General features: G+C 36.8%; 1 protein-coding gene across 2 annotated transcripts in view; it reads right to left on the bottom strand.

Annotated features, from left to right (window-relative positions):
• Positions 1-15,143, bottom strand: part of LOC106974722 (zinc finger protein 345) — a 171,767-nt gene that overhangs the window by 129,610 nt on the left and 27,014 nt on the right. The window lies entirely within an intron of this gene.

The following is a 15,143-nucleotide window of genomic DNA, read 5'->3' as shown; positions in this document are numbered from 1 at the left end:
GGGTTTCACAATGTTAAACTTTATCCAAGAACTATGATCCTGAAAAATAGCCATAGCCACAATGAGAGATACCCCCTCATCCTTTATACACTAGGAAACAGCTGAATGAAATGAACCTCCCTTCCCTCTATGACTTAGATAAGACTGGAGGATGACCCTTCCCCCCTTTTTTAACCTATGAGAAGGCCAGGCAGAACCTCCAAATGGCCATTCTTTGTCTCATAAATGACTAGCTGAGCTGTTTGACCCCACTCACTAATCTGGATAAAAATGCCCGATAACTTTACTTGACCAAACTTTAGTCAGGCTTCTCTCCTTCTCTCAGGCCTTTGAACTTTGGCCTACCCTGTATTCTGAGCCAGCAAAGGATGCAAACAACCCTCTTAACAATGATACAAGCTTCAGAGAACAAAATCTACACTTCTGACTCCCCACTTGTCCCAGTTCTTTCTGGCTTTATCTTCCTTATAAAAAAAAAAGTGCTTTTCTGCCTGACCTTTTAGATGCCTGCAGATCTTATGGTTGGAGTGTTCTCCCAATTACAAGTCTTCCTTCCCTCACTGCAGTGATCCTTTAAATAAAGTCATTCCCAGGGGTGACTTCAGCTCAGGTCATGATCTCACAGCTCGTGGGTTCAAGCCCCACGTCCGGCTCTGTGTTAACAAGCTCAGAGTCTGGAGCCTGCTTCTGATTCTGTGTCTTTCTCTCTGACCCTCCTCCGCTTACACGGTCTCTGTCTCTCAAAAAATGAATAAATGTCAAAAAAATTTTTTTTAATAAATAAATAAATAAAGTCATTCGTTAGCTAAGTCCAAATTTGTCTTTTATGAGACATGGTGAATAACTTTTGTAGAATAAAACATTACTTTTATTTAATCCTCAAATCCCAAGTCAAATAAAAAAGCATTATCAAATACAAACAACATCCACAAGGGAGCCAATGGGCATACACAAGGAATTATTTCAGATTAAATAAGACTAAAGAGATGTGATAACTAAATGAAATATTTGATCCTAGATGTGATTCTGGAATGGATCCCAGATTAAGGGAAAAAAGGCTATAAAGGGCAATACTGGGACAACTAGTGAAATTTTTCTATGAATTCTGAATTAAATAATTATTATATCTATGCTACATTTCCTGATTTTAATAAATGAATGATAGTGGTAGTCCTTGTACTTAGAAAAATACACTGATGTATTTTTATGGATAAAGGAACATGATATCTGAAAATTACTACCGACTGGTTCAGAAAAAAAGAACATATGTAGAAGGAAAGAGCAAATGAAAAGCTAATGTTAACAATTTAATCAAACTATAAGGGCATATGAGAATTCATTCTACTATTTTGGGGGTGTAATATTATATCAAAACAAAAATTTTTTGAATAAATGTTATGAGAACATTTATACTTAAGATACTAAGAGACATAACCAAATGTAACACATGAACCTTAAATATAGGGAATATGATAACCAAAATAAATTTACAAACATTCCCTATTTTGATAGTTGTAATGTTGCTATTGTTGTTTTGACACCATTATAAGTACATTTTCAGGTAAAACAGACTAATTATATTAACGTTGTTAGCAACCAAGAATGTCAGTATAAAAGGAGAGACAAAGTTATAAAATCAAATAGAAAAAAAACTTGTTATCATTGGTCTAAATGGAAATATGATTATGAATTCATGATTATGGTTTATACATTAAAAACAAGTTATTAGCTTTGTCCTCTGAAAAGCCTTAGAAGAAATGACAGCCCTATGACAATGAATATTCCTAATATCCAAACTGTAGTCTCTATATGCCATGATCCATAAGAGGAACCAGAACTCCTTAGAGAGATGGCTCATTTTGGATCTGGCACAGGAAATGTACAAGGTGAACTTGGGACAGCTTGTGCCAGAAAGTAAATAAGCTATCAATTCTTATATGATCATGTCAAAAGACATAGAAACTGACCAGAAGAGACTCCCACTGGCTAAAGAGAGAGCAGTTCAGGGTACCTGGGGGGCTCAGTCGGTTAAGTGTTGACTCTTGATTTCAGCTCAGGTCATAATCTCACAGTTGGTGAGTTTGAACCCTGTGTCTGACTGCATGCTGACAGCACAGAACCGGCTTGGGATTCTGTCTCTCTCTCTCTCTCTCTCTCTCTCTCTCTCTCTCTCAAAATAAATACATAAATTTTAAAAAGTAATAAATACATAGAGGGCAGTTTGAGATAAAAAGGAATAATGAGGGTACCTGGGTGACTCAGTTGGTTAAGTGACTGACTCTTGATTTCAGCTCAGGTCCTCATCTCACAGTCATGAGATCAAGCCCTGCATTGAGCCCTGAACCCTGATATTCTCTCTCTGCCCCACCAGCTCATGTGCACATGTGTCCTCTCTCTCTCTCTTTCTAAAAAAAAAAAAAAAAAAAAAAAAAGATTACAGTGGTTGGAAACCTATCAAATGTATTTCCAAAACCCATGAATACTCAAAATAAACTGACTCACTTACTTTTGGGACTCTTTAGGAGGTTGTAGGATGCCAACTAATTTCTCTGAAAACTAATATATAAAGGGAAAGAATCAAATAGATTACTGTCTTTCTATATGAACTGAATTTGAGGATAACCAAATAGTTTTGAAGCAAATTTCTTATTTATAGAACTCCAACTAAGAAATGCAGAAGGAAGTGAGAGAATTTTTAAAAATCACTATATGTAGGGGTACCTGGGTGGCTCAGTCAGTTAAGCATCTGACTTTGGCCCAGGTCTTGATCTTGCCGTTCATGAGTTTGAGCCCCATGTGGGGCTCTGTGCTGACAGCTCAGAGCCTGGAGCCTGCTTTGGAATCTCTCTCTCTCTCTCTCTCTCTCTCTCTCTCTCTCTCTCTCTCTCTCTCCTTCCCTCTGCCCCTCCCCTGCTCATACTCTCTCTAAAATAAATAATAAAACAATTAAATTTTTAAAAATCACTGTATGTAATCTTTAATGAAATAACAGATCTCACCATCAATCATAAATGGATGTTATAAACTTTAGGTGTTTCTTGACCTTTTTTCCCCTTGTTTCCCCTAAAAAGGCTGAAAGAGCCTTTTTAGACACCTTTTTTTCCCCTAACCACTATTCAACTATAAAATTTTAATGCCATGGTTATACTGTGTATGTGTTTATGTACTGTGTGGCTCCAAGGGCCACAAACCATTGCAATATCTTAAGAGTTTGCCCTGCTAAGAACCAAGTTTTATCCCCCGGGGGGGAGGAGGGTGGGTGGGTGGACAATACCTTCCTCTATTAATAGCTGAAAAAAGAAAGGAGAGCCTTATAAAAAAGTTAAGTGGACAGCCCTTGAACACTGATCAATATGGCATCACCAGAAGTGGGACACCAGACTTTAAAAGCCTCAGGATGTGATGTACTAGGAAGTGCAAGGCACCAACTATGAATTATTTTTGTCTGAAAATGGGATTTATGCAAAATATGATCTGGATTTGATCAAGTTTCTAGATCTAACTACTCATTTACAGAAATACGGGGCATAGGACAACAAATTATATGACACCCTAAGGAAGCAATTAGACAAAAGCAGAATGTAGAATATTCTATAAACCTAGTTTTTTAAAAAACAAATCAGTAATACCAACTAAAATAAAACAAAAGCAAAAAATAGAAGGGAAATTTACAGATTAAAGAAATTTAAGATGTTTGGCAACCTTATGCACTGTGTAGACCTTATCTGGATCATGATTTGAACAAACCAATTGTAAAAATCTATCTTTGAAAAAATTGGGGAAACAAATATGTATGTATTGCATATATGATATTATGGAATTACTGTTAGTTTTTCAAGTTGGGGTAACATCACTGTGGTTATCTAAAAATATGTTTTTGGTTATATATGTGTACATATGGATAAAATTATACAATGTTTGAAATGCTACAAAAAAAAGGAGGAAGGATGTAAGGATGTTTGCAAACGTTTTAAATTATAGGTGGGTATTGAGCACATTGGGTTTATATTACTTTCTATCCTGCTTGAAATTTTCCATAATAAAGTTAAAATAAAAATCTTCAAATTTCCTCCGGAGGGTGTAGTTCTCTCTCATCAAAAATCTTAGAAATGGCTGATATGCCATTGGGTGGAGAGAACAGGTGTAGTGTGGCTGGGAGTGGAGTTAGCCTAGTGAGCTCATCCCTGGAGCGCCATCATTTATGGGGATAGCTAATGCCTAAGGACAAGTCACTGAATGGCTGGTTCTTCCTTAAGATGTTGCAGAACGTACTGCAACATCTTGAAAAGTAAGAAACTTGAGGGGAGGAAGAAAATGGTAACTCATTTTAGGCAAGTCTTTTAGATGTGCAACATTCTTTTCCTTTCCTGTGTGGCTCTGTTAGAAAAAGTAGAAGGGACTAAACAATCATAGGCTACCAAGCCTTTCTCACAGCCAACAAAATATTTAGGATCATCTCCCACAACTTCAGGCCAGAGAAAGGGATTGATTTTCCCCACAGGGCTCTCAAAGTAGAATGGGGCATCCTATTATGGTGGTCTTCTCCCTTCCTAGGGCGCTTCAGGTGTAAATCCTCATTATACAGCTTCAAAATAGTCACGTTCTCAGCACAGTAAAGTGAGGAAACTGCAGCACCTGGAACCGCGCGATTCTCAACGGACTCTGTCCGTGTCATACGGGGGTAAAGTACACAGGTGCGAAGTATCCCTGGCCGCCAAAAGCATTAGAAGACGGCAGGCGAGCCCATCGCGCCGCCACAGAAAGGGACACACACATCCAGCACGGTGGAAGTTAAAGGTAACATATTCCCTGTCCCGTCCTACCGGAACCAAAGATAAGGTGTGGAGTTTGCCAGCCGGGAGGGGCGCTAAGTGCACGCCCACATCACAGGGGCTGAGGGAAAAAGCTAATAGCACCACGCCCCTGCCGGTCTGAACCGAAGTGACGGTGCAGATATTGCCGGAGAAGAAGGTCACAGCTACTCCCCAGGCAAGGCCGACTTCCGTAAGGAATCAACCTGGAGCTCTATGACCTAAAGGAAACGTAGTCCAGAGCCGGGATCGTCCCGATTCCTCACAGCACCGAGCCCCAGCTGGCATACCGGTATTCTCAGCACCATATGAAAACTTCTTTCTGGATGCTCCAAATTAAATGCAGCGTGCGGGTCCCAGTGAGACGGTCCACTCACCTGACCGCTGCAGACTGGATCCCTGCATCAAGACGTAACGGAATAAGTGTACGAAATGGCGCAGGGACGCGGTGGCCTCCGGGAAATGTAGTAAAAAATGTGACCACCCTCCCCCCACCCCCACCTCCCGCCGCTCGATCCAACAGAATGCAGAGGCAGTGGCCCCATTCTGCGGCCCGGAATCGGCCCGAGCCTTGAGTCTCCCTTGCTCGAATGGGGGATCTCAGGCTACTACTACGTGTGTGCCAACCTATCTCATTTGACTCAGGTGACTCCTCCAGAAAATCCCAAGAAGATTACCAGAGTTTGGGTCTTGTAGTGAAGCCTTCAGACAAATGTAGTCCAGGGCTGAAAAAGCTGCAGAAGGCCAGGAGGTAGGGTCCAGATTTCTCAGACAAGAGCTGTGGCTCAGACGCAGTAGCTGTGACCACCCGGGTTTCTGCTCAAGAGGCATCAGAGGTTTGACACACTTCACGGACATGAGTTTGTTATCCAAGTGTCTTCTGCAGGGGAAGAGAGGTCTGTGGGGAATGTGCTGTGTATCAGATTGTGTTTGAGACTGTAAGAGGCAAGTTAGTGGATACGCGTGTGATCCATTTGGGATTGTGAGAGTGTCTCGGGAATGGTGTGACTATAAGGGTGATGCCTGGGATTAATTAGACAATCTAAGTATTTTATGACTTACAAAATGCTTTTTCTTTGCATGGTTATGAATTTAGAATAGATTCCTATATAATTATAGAAATGTTAAATGAATGATACATTGTGAGTTCATCTGTAGCAGTGAATATGGGAAAAAAAAAAGTGAATGCAGCACTGTGTATCTCAAAACTTCAGTTTTCTCACCTTTAAAATGAACTTTTATGTAAGTTTTTGGAGTACAGCTGCCCAATAGAACTTTCTGTAAAACTCAATTCTGTGTTGTGTTATCTGCACTGTCCAGTATAGTAGCCACTAGCCACATATGACTATTCAAGCCCCTTAATTGTGGTTAGTTTGACCAAGGGATGAATGTTTAATTTTGTTTAATTTTAATAAACAAATTTAAACAGTTACCAGTGGCTACCTAAATTGGAGAAACAAGAATTTCATCTGGCAAATAATTTGAAAAATGAGTTTTATATTGAAATGAAGAGTGATGGGAAAAAGTGTAATTTCAGCCTTAGTCTTTTTTTTTAGAGGAATAATTTACATAAAGTCTACAAATATTATATATACACCTCCATGATTTTTGCATACACAGGCAATCACCACACACAGATCAAGATAAAGAACATTGATTTCCAAAATGCCAGAATGTTCCCTTGTGCCCCATCCTGGTCAACTGTGACTCTACTTAGAAGGGACCATTATTTGGACTTCTAACACCACAGATTACTTTTGTGTATTCTTGAACTTCATTTGAATACAATCAATGTAATGATATGTGCCTGGCATGTTTTTGTCAACATTAAGACTCCGAGATGAGTCCTTTAGCCAGCAAATAAATATTTTTGGTTTTATGTGCCACATGTTGTCTGTCACACCTACTCAACTCTGCTATTCTAGCATGAAAGCAACCATAGATAATATGTAAACAAATTAGTGTGGCTGTATTCCAAGAAAACTTTATTTATGGACGCTGAAATTTGGATTTCATATAATTTTTTACATATTGCAAAATACTACTCTTATTTTTTCAACCATTTAAAAATGTAAAACCTTTCTTAGGTCATTGGCCATACCAAAATAGGTGATGGGCCATATTTTGCCTGCAGGCTGCCATAGTCTAAATCTTGATACAATATATTCATTCTGTATTGATACACATTTGTGTGGGTTTCAGTTTTTTCTTTTCTTTCGTTTTTTTTTTTTTAAGTTTATTTATTTATTTTTGAGAGAGAGAGAAAGCATGAATTGGGGAGGGGCAGAGAGAGAGGGAAAGAGAGAGAATGCCACGCCGGCTCCACACTGTTAGTGCAGGGCCTGATGCAGGGTTCAAACCCACAAACTGTGAGATCATGACCTGAGCTGAAGTCGGGCACTTAACTGACTGAGCCACCCAGGTGTCCCTCCAGTTTTTCTTATTAATAAATCTATGGTCAATCTTACATATTTTGGGAGACATAGCATTCATTTCTATTAGGAATCCAAGAGTGGAATAGCTGGATCGTAAAGTAGATTTGTATGTACCTGTGGAGATACTGCCAAATCATTTTCCAAAGTTGTGTCAATTTACACTTCTATCAACAATGCAAAGGGTTCCAGTTGCTTCATATCCTTTTAGGCATCTGGTATTATCAGTCTTTTTAATTTTTACAATACTAGAAGGTGGGTAGTGGTATCTCAGTGTGATTTTAATTTGCATTTCCCTGATGAATACTCACTTTAGCATCCTTTCATATACCAGTCACTTGGATAACTTCTATGTTGAGTTGCCTGTTTAACTTTTGACCATTTTATTAAAATGAGTTTGTGTTTTTTCTATTTATTCATAGGTATTTGTATATACTAGGATATGGGGTCTTTGTAGGACATTTGCGTTATATCTTTTCCAGGCTATGGCTTGCCTTTTCACTCTAATAATGAAGTCTTTTGAAGAACAGCTGCTTCTAATTTAAATGAAGTTCAATTTATTAATATTTTATTTATAGCTGATGTCTCATTCTGTTTAAAAGCCTCTGCCTACCATAGGATAGGTAGGTTTTTCTTCTAGAGATCTTATTGTTTCACCTTTCACATTTATAGTTATGATTCATCTCAAATTAATTGTTTTGTTTCTTTCTTTTGAGGTGAGGATCAAGAGATTTTTCCCCCATACGTATAACCAGTTGCTCCATCACTATTTATTGAATTGCAATGGTGCCTTTGTAATAAGTCAAGTGACTTTATATCTGTGAGCCTATTTCTGTACTATATTTCCTCATTGGTATATTTAGCTATCTTGCACTAATACCAAGCTGTCTTTAGAGTAAGTATTGAAATATCATGGTATACATTTTAAACTTTATTCTTTTTCATTATATTGGGCATTCTAGGTCCTATGCAATTCCATACATATTTCAAGAATCAGCTGGTTAATTTACACAAAGAAACCTGGAGGGACTTAACTGGCTTTCTTTGACCCTGTAAATGTAGGATGAATTGATATCTTAATACTAAGTCTTGCAATTCACAAATATTGGCATATCTCTCCATTTCTTTGAGTCCTCATTAATTTATCTCAGCAACGTTTTATAATTTTCATTGGAAAGCATTTATGTCTTTATAAAAAACAGCTTTATTGAGATATAATTAACATACCATAAAATTCTCCCATTTGAAGTGTTCACTTCAGGGGCACATGGGTGGCTCAGTTGGTTGAGCATCTGACTCTTGATTTTGGCTCAAGTCATGAACTCATGGTTCGTGAATTTGAGCCCTGCAAATTGTTCACTTCAGTGGTTTTTAGTATATTTACAGTTATGCACCCAATTACCCCACAGTCAATGATTTTACATTTTCATCGCCTGAAAAAGGAATTCCACACCCCTTAGCAGTAATTCCCAATTCCTGTCTCCTGTCCCCCAGTCACAGGCAACCATTTATCTTCTATCTGTATCTATAGAATTGCCTATTCAGGATAGTGCATATAAATGGAATCCTACAATATTTGTTTTTTTGTGACTGGCTTCTTTCACTTAACATAATTTTATCAAGATTTATCTTTGTTGTAGCATGTAACATTACTTTATTACTCTTTATTGCTGAATACTCTTCTATTGTATGGATTTTCCACATACCTTGGGGGAAATCATTGTCTTAGTTAATTATGATGTTAGCTGTGGATTTTTCATAGATTCCCTTTACTAGAATGAGGAAGTTTTCCTCTATTCTGACTTTGTTGAGTGTTTTTATCATGAAAGGATAGTAGATATTGTTAAATTTTTTTCTTTGTCAGACATCATGTGCTTTCTGTCCTTTATTCTATTGATATATTACATTGATTTTTTGCATGCTACACCACCAACCTTGCATTCCTGGCATAAATCTCACTTGGTCCTGGTGTATAAATTATTTTTTTATTTGTTACTAGATTCAATTTGTTAGTACTTTGTTGAGAATTTTTGTGCCTTTTTGTTATTTTTGTGTTTTGTTGCTATGAGAAATACTTTTGTTTTTTTATTTTACTGTTTAAGCTGGTATATAGAGACACAAATTATGTTTTTATATATACTTAAATCCAGTGATCATGCTAAATTTGCTTATTTATTAAGAGTTTTAGAATTCTAGGGGTGCCTGGGTGGTTCATTTGGTTAAACTTCCGACTCTTGATTTCAGCTCAGGTCATGATCTCAAAGTTCTGTGGGATTGAGTCCCATGGCATAGCCTGCTTGGGATTCTCTCTCACCCTCTTTCTCTACCCCTCCCCTGCTCACATTTTCTCTCTCTCTCTCTCACTCAAAGTAATCATTAAAAAAAAGTTTTAGAATTCTTTTTTGGATTTTCTACATACAAATTATGTTATTGACAGATACTGTTATATTTCTTCTTTTTCCAATCTTTATACTTTTTCCTTTTTTCCTGTTTATTGCACTGGTTTGGGTCTCCAGTATGATAATAAATGCAAGTATCAAATGTAGATATCCTTGTTTTATTCCCTTGAGGAATCCATTAGGTTTGTTATCTGAGATTATTTAAAAATGTTCTTTATCAGATTGAGGCAATTTTCTTTCCTGCCACTTTTGTTGAGAATTGTTTTAATGGATGTTGAATTTTTTTAATGGATAGCCTGCACATTAGATGATCATAAGATTTTTCTCCTTTATTCTGTTAATGTGGTAAGTTACACTGATTATTTTTTGTATGTGAAACCATCTAGCATTCCTAGAATACTCATTTGGTCATGATTTATTATCTTCTTTATCATTCACTGAATTTGCCTAGCTATATTTTGTTTAGGGCTTTGCTTTTATGTTTTTCTTGTCCTGAAATTTCCAGGGTTAATATAAAGATGTTTTTGGCTTCATAGAGGAAATCGGGAAGTCATTCCCCTTTTTCTTTTCTTTGTAAGAATTTGTATATGACTGATATTTTCTGTTCCATCAAATATTTGGAAGAATTCACCAGTGAAAACATCCGGAACTGGAATTTTCCTTGTGGGAGATTTATAAATGAAGATTTTTTTTTAACAATTACTCAAATTTTATATTTTTTCTCATGTCATTTTTGCAAGTTGTATTTTTTAAGAAATGTTTTATTTCTTTGAAGATCAAATTTATTGGTGTAAAGTTGTCCATAATGCCTTCTTGTTTACCCTTTAATATCTATAAAATCTTTTTTCATACCTGATATTTGTGGGATTGTTTTCTTTTTTGGTCAGTCTTGCTATGGCTTATCAATTCTGTTGATCTTTCAAAGAACTAGCTTTGGGCTCAGTTTATTTTCTCTATTACAAGTTTGCTTTCTATTTTAGTGATGTCCATACATATCTTTATTTCTTCTTTCCTTTTACTTTCTTTTGGTTTAATTTGATATTCTTTTTTTTAGTTTCTTATGATGGAGGCTTACATTATTCATATTCAGTATTTGCTTCTTTCTAATATATGCATTTAGAGCTATAAACATGCCCTCAAATTACTGCTTTTACTGCATCCCAGTAAAAGCAAAAATCCCTTTTTGATTTTCACTATCAAAAAGTTCAAAATATCTTTTAAATTCCATTGTCATTATTTGATCCACTGCTTTTGTAGAGTTATGTTGCTTAAGTTTGGATAACTTGGGAAGTTTCAATGTTTTGTTTTGTAATGGTTTTTGGTTTTTAGTTTAATTCCATTGTGGTCAGACATGAGACTATACATGATTTCAATCCTATGAAGTATATTAGATTTGCTATATGGCCCAGTGTATGGTTTATTTTGCCACACAGTCCACATTCACTTGAAAAGAATATATATTCCAGGGCACCTGGGTGGCTCAGTCAGTTGAGCATCAGACTCTTCATTCTGGCTCAGGTTATGATCCCAGGGTCATGGGATTGTGCCCCACATTGGGCTCCATGCTGAGCTTAGAGCCTGTTTGGAATTCTCTCTCTCTTTCTCTCCCTCTGCCCCTCTCCCCTGCACACACACACACACACACACACACACACTCTCTCTCTCTCTCTCAAATTAAAAAAAGAGAGACAATAAAATTTAGAATTAGTTTTTCTGTTGAATTGCTCCTTTTATCATTATGTTTCTATTTATTTTTAGAAATATCTATTTCCTCAAAGTCTATCAGCTATTAAAATAGCTACCCCAGCATTTTTTTGGTTAGCATTTGCATGTTGTTCCCTCCACCATCTTTTTACTTTCAACCATTCTCTGTCATATGTAATGTATGTCTTGTAGATCTTTTTACATAAAATCTAGTCTGATAGTCTCAATTTTTTTTAGAGAGCCAACTTGCCAAAGCAGGGGAGAAGGAAGGGGTGAGAAAGAGAGAGACAGACAGAAGAGAGAGAGAAAGGATCTCCAGCAGGCTCTACACTCAGCACAGAGCCTGATGTGGGGCTCAATTCCATGACCCTGGCTGGGATCATGACCTGAACCAAAATTAAGAGTCTGATGTTCAACCAGCTGAGCCACCCAGGCACCCTGGTAGTCTTTATCTTTTAATTGAAATACTTAGATCATTTTTATTTAAGATATTTACAGACATAGTTGGTGTGGTTAACTATAAAAACAGTCACAATAATTTATGCCATTCTATATTCACTTCGTAATGTGACTTTGCTGCTCCTTCCATCCTCCATTAAACACAGCAAAATGAAGCAGTGTTTATTTCTCCATCTCCTGAATCTGGGCTTAACCACATGCTTTTGCTATTGGGACATCAATAAATGTGATATAAGCGGTGACTTGACGAAAGGAATTTGCCCATTTTTGTGTGTGAATGGTGTGAATGAACCTGGTGTGAATGAATCTGTTGTAGCATGCTAGAATGGTCATCTGGTAAATAACCAAGATACACTGGTAGCCAACTTGCCAACCACCAGTGAAACTACCTTGACTAACCAGCCCCAGCCAAACTGCCTAGAGCTTCATGGATGTGTTAAACTGAGACTCTCCTTGCCATAGTTTTTTCTTTAAAAAAATTTTTTAAGACTTTATTATGGAGCAGCTTTAGGTTTACAACAAAATTGAGAGGAAGGTACAAAGATTTCCCATTTACCCCCTGCCTGACACATATGTAGTTTCCTCCATTATCAATATCCCTGGGGAACCTGGGTGGCTCAGGTGCCCCTTTTCCAGATTTGCCTTTTCCAGAATATCACATACTCAGAATCAGGCCATCTGTAACCTTTTCCAAGATTGGTTTCTTTTACTTAGTAATATGAACTTAAATTTCCTTCATGTCTTTTTTTTCACGTTTATTTATTTTGATAGAGCACAAGCCCAAGTGAGTGGGGGAGGGGCATAGGGAGAATCCCAAGCAGGCTCCAAGCTGGTAGCTCGGAGCCCAACATGGGGCTCCATCTCACAAACTGCAAGTTCATGACCTGAGCCAAAATCAAGAGTTGGATGCTTAACCAACTGAGTCACCCAGACACCTCTCCTTCATGTCTTTTAGTGGCTTGGTAGCTCATTTCCTTTTAGCACTGAGTAACTATCCCCAGGAGGTACCATAGTTTATCCATTCACCTACTGAAGATCATCTTGCTTTCTTCTGAGTTATGGCAATTAAGAATAAAGCTGCTATAAATATAAACATCAGTGTGCAGGTTTTTTGCAGACATAAGTTTACAACTATTATGAGTAAGTACAAAGGAATTCCATTGCTAGACTATATGGTAAGAGTATATTTAGTTTTGTAAGAAACCACCAAACTGTCTTCCAAGGTGTCTTTGCCATCATTTCTTAACTGTGAAATAGGATTACCCACTTCATAACATTATTAGGAGTGGGGATAAGTTAATAGTGTCAATTCCTTAGACCAGCCCCTGGTACATACTAAAAGCTCAGAAAATTTTACCTGTTATTATGATGTGGTAATTCTTAGCCAGTCCCCCTCAGGTTTCTGTAGATAAGCAACAATGACAATGTAAACTCAAATTTATTGGCACTTGTAGGTAAGAAAATGAAGCAAATGCTAAAGTCGTATAGAATACCATTTAACTCTATGCCATTTGCCTTCATTTGTGGACTTCCAGGAAACAATTGATTCATTAATTTTCCCCCTCACCTTTATTGAGATATGTTTGACATATAACATTGTATAAGTTTATGATGTACAATGTAAAGATTTGGTATATGTAAATATTGTGAAATTATTACTACATAAGGATAGTCATTACCCTTAACACATCATTACCTCACATTACCACATCACCTAACACACATTAACAGATAATTATCTCGTAATTAGCTCTTTATGTGTATTCATGTGTGAAAGAACATTTAAGATCTACTCTCTTAGCAACTTTCAAGTATACAAGTATATGGTTGACTCTAGTCACCAAGCTGGACAGAAGATCCCTAGAGCTTATTCATCTTCTAACTGGAAGTTTGTACCCTTTAACCAACATTTCCCCATTTTCTCAATATCCTAGACCTTGGTGGACACGAATCTACTCTTTGTTTCAGTGAGTTCAGTTTTTTAAGGCCCCACACATAAGTTAGAATAATACCCTCAAAGTTCATTCATGTTGTCTCAAATGACAGGATTTCCTTCCTTTTTATAGCTTAGTAACATTCCATTGTGTGTGTGTGTGCATCTATATCTTTATATACACTAAATGTGTTATATATATACATATGATAACATGTACATATGTTAGGTACATGTATATATAACATTTTCTTTATCCACGTGTTGGTAGGCAAACAGGTTTGTTGCCTTCCCTTAGCTATTGTGAATAATGTTGCAATGAACATAGAGGTACAGACATATCTTTGATATAGAGATATGAGATAGTAATTTCATTTCCTTTAGACATATACCTAGATGTGGTATTGCTAGATCATATGATAGTTCTATTCTTAAGTTTTTGAGGAACCTCTATACAGTTTTCCATAATGGCTCTACCAATTTATATTCCCACCAACAGTGTGCAAGGGCTCCCTTTTCTCTGCATCCTGGACACCACTTGTTATCTCGTCTTCTTAAGGATAGCCATTCTAATAGATGTGAGATGATATCTCCTTGTGTTTTTGATTTGCATTTCCCTGATGATTAGTGATGTCAAGCATCTTTTCATATAACTGTTGACCATTTGTATGTATTCTTTAGAAAAATGTCTATTCAAGTACTCTGCCCATTTTTAAATCTGATTGATTGCTTTTTTTTTCCTTGTGAGTTGTATGAGTTCCTTACACATTTGGGATATCAAATATATGGTTTGCAGCTATTTAGTTTGCAAATATTTTCTCCCATTCCAAAAGGCTGCCTTTTCATTTTGTTGATTCCTTTTGCTGCACAGAAGCTTTTTAGTCTGATGTAGTCCCACTTGTTTACTTTTGCTATTGTTGTCTATGCTTGTGGTGTCATATCCAAAATATCATTGCCAAGACCAGTTTTCCAGTGTTTTCCTCTAGAAGTTTTATGGCTTCAGGTTTTATATTTAAGTATTTAGTCCATTTCAACTTAATTTTTGTTAATGATTATGTTTTTTATTTACTTTTTTAATGCTAATGTTAATTTTTGTTTATGTTAATGATGTAAGATACAGGTCCAATTTCACTCTTTCACATTTGAATATCCACTTTTCCCAGCATCATTTATTGATTATCCTTTCCTCATTGAGTATTCTTGACTCCTTTATCAAATATCAGTTGGATGAATATATGTGATTTTATCTCAGAGCTCAGTTCTGTTCCATCAGTCTAGGTGTCTATTTTTATGCCAGTATCATATTGTTTTGCTTACTATAGCTTTGTAGTATAGTTTGAAACCAGGAAATGTGACATCTCCATCTTTGTTCTTTCTCAAGATGGCATTTGGATATCCAGGGTCT

The sequence above is a fragment of the Acinonyx jubatus genome, chromosome E2 (assembly GCF_027475565.1).
Source record: "Acinonyx jubatus isolate Ajub_Pintada_27869175 chromosome E2, VMU_Ajub_asm_v1.0, whole genome shotgun sequence".
NCBI lineage: Eukaryota > Metazoa > Chordata > Mammalia > Carnivora > Felidae > Acinonyx > Acinonyx jubatus.
The sequence above is the reverse complement of the archived record's forward strand: the minus strand, read 5'-3'. Positions and strand labels throughout refer to the sequence as shown.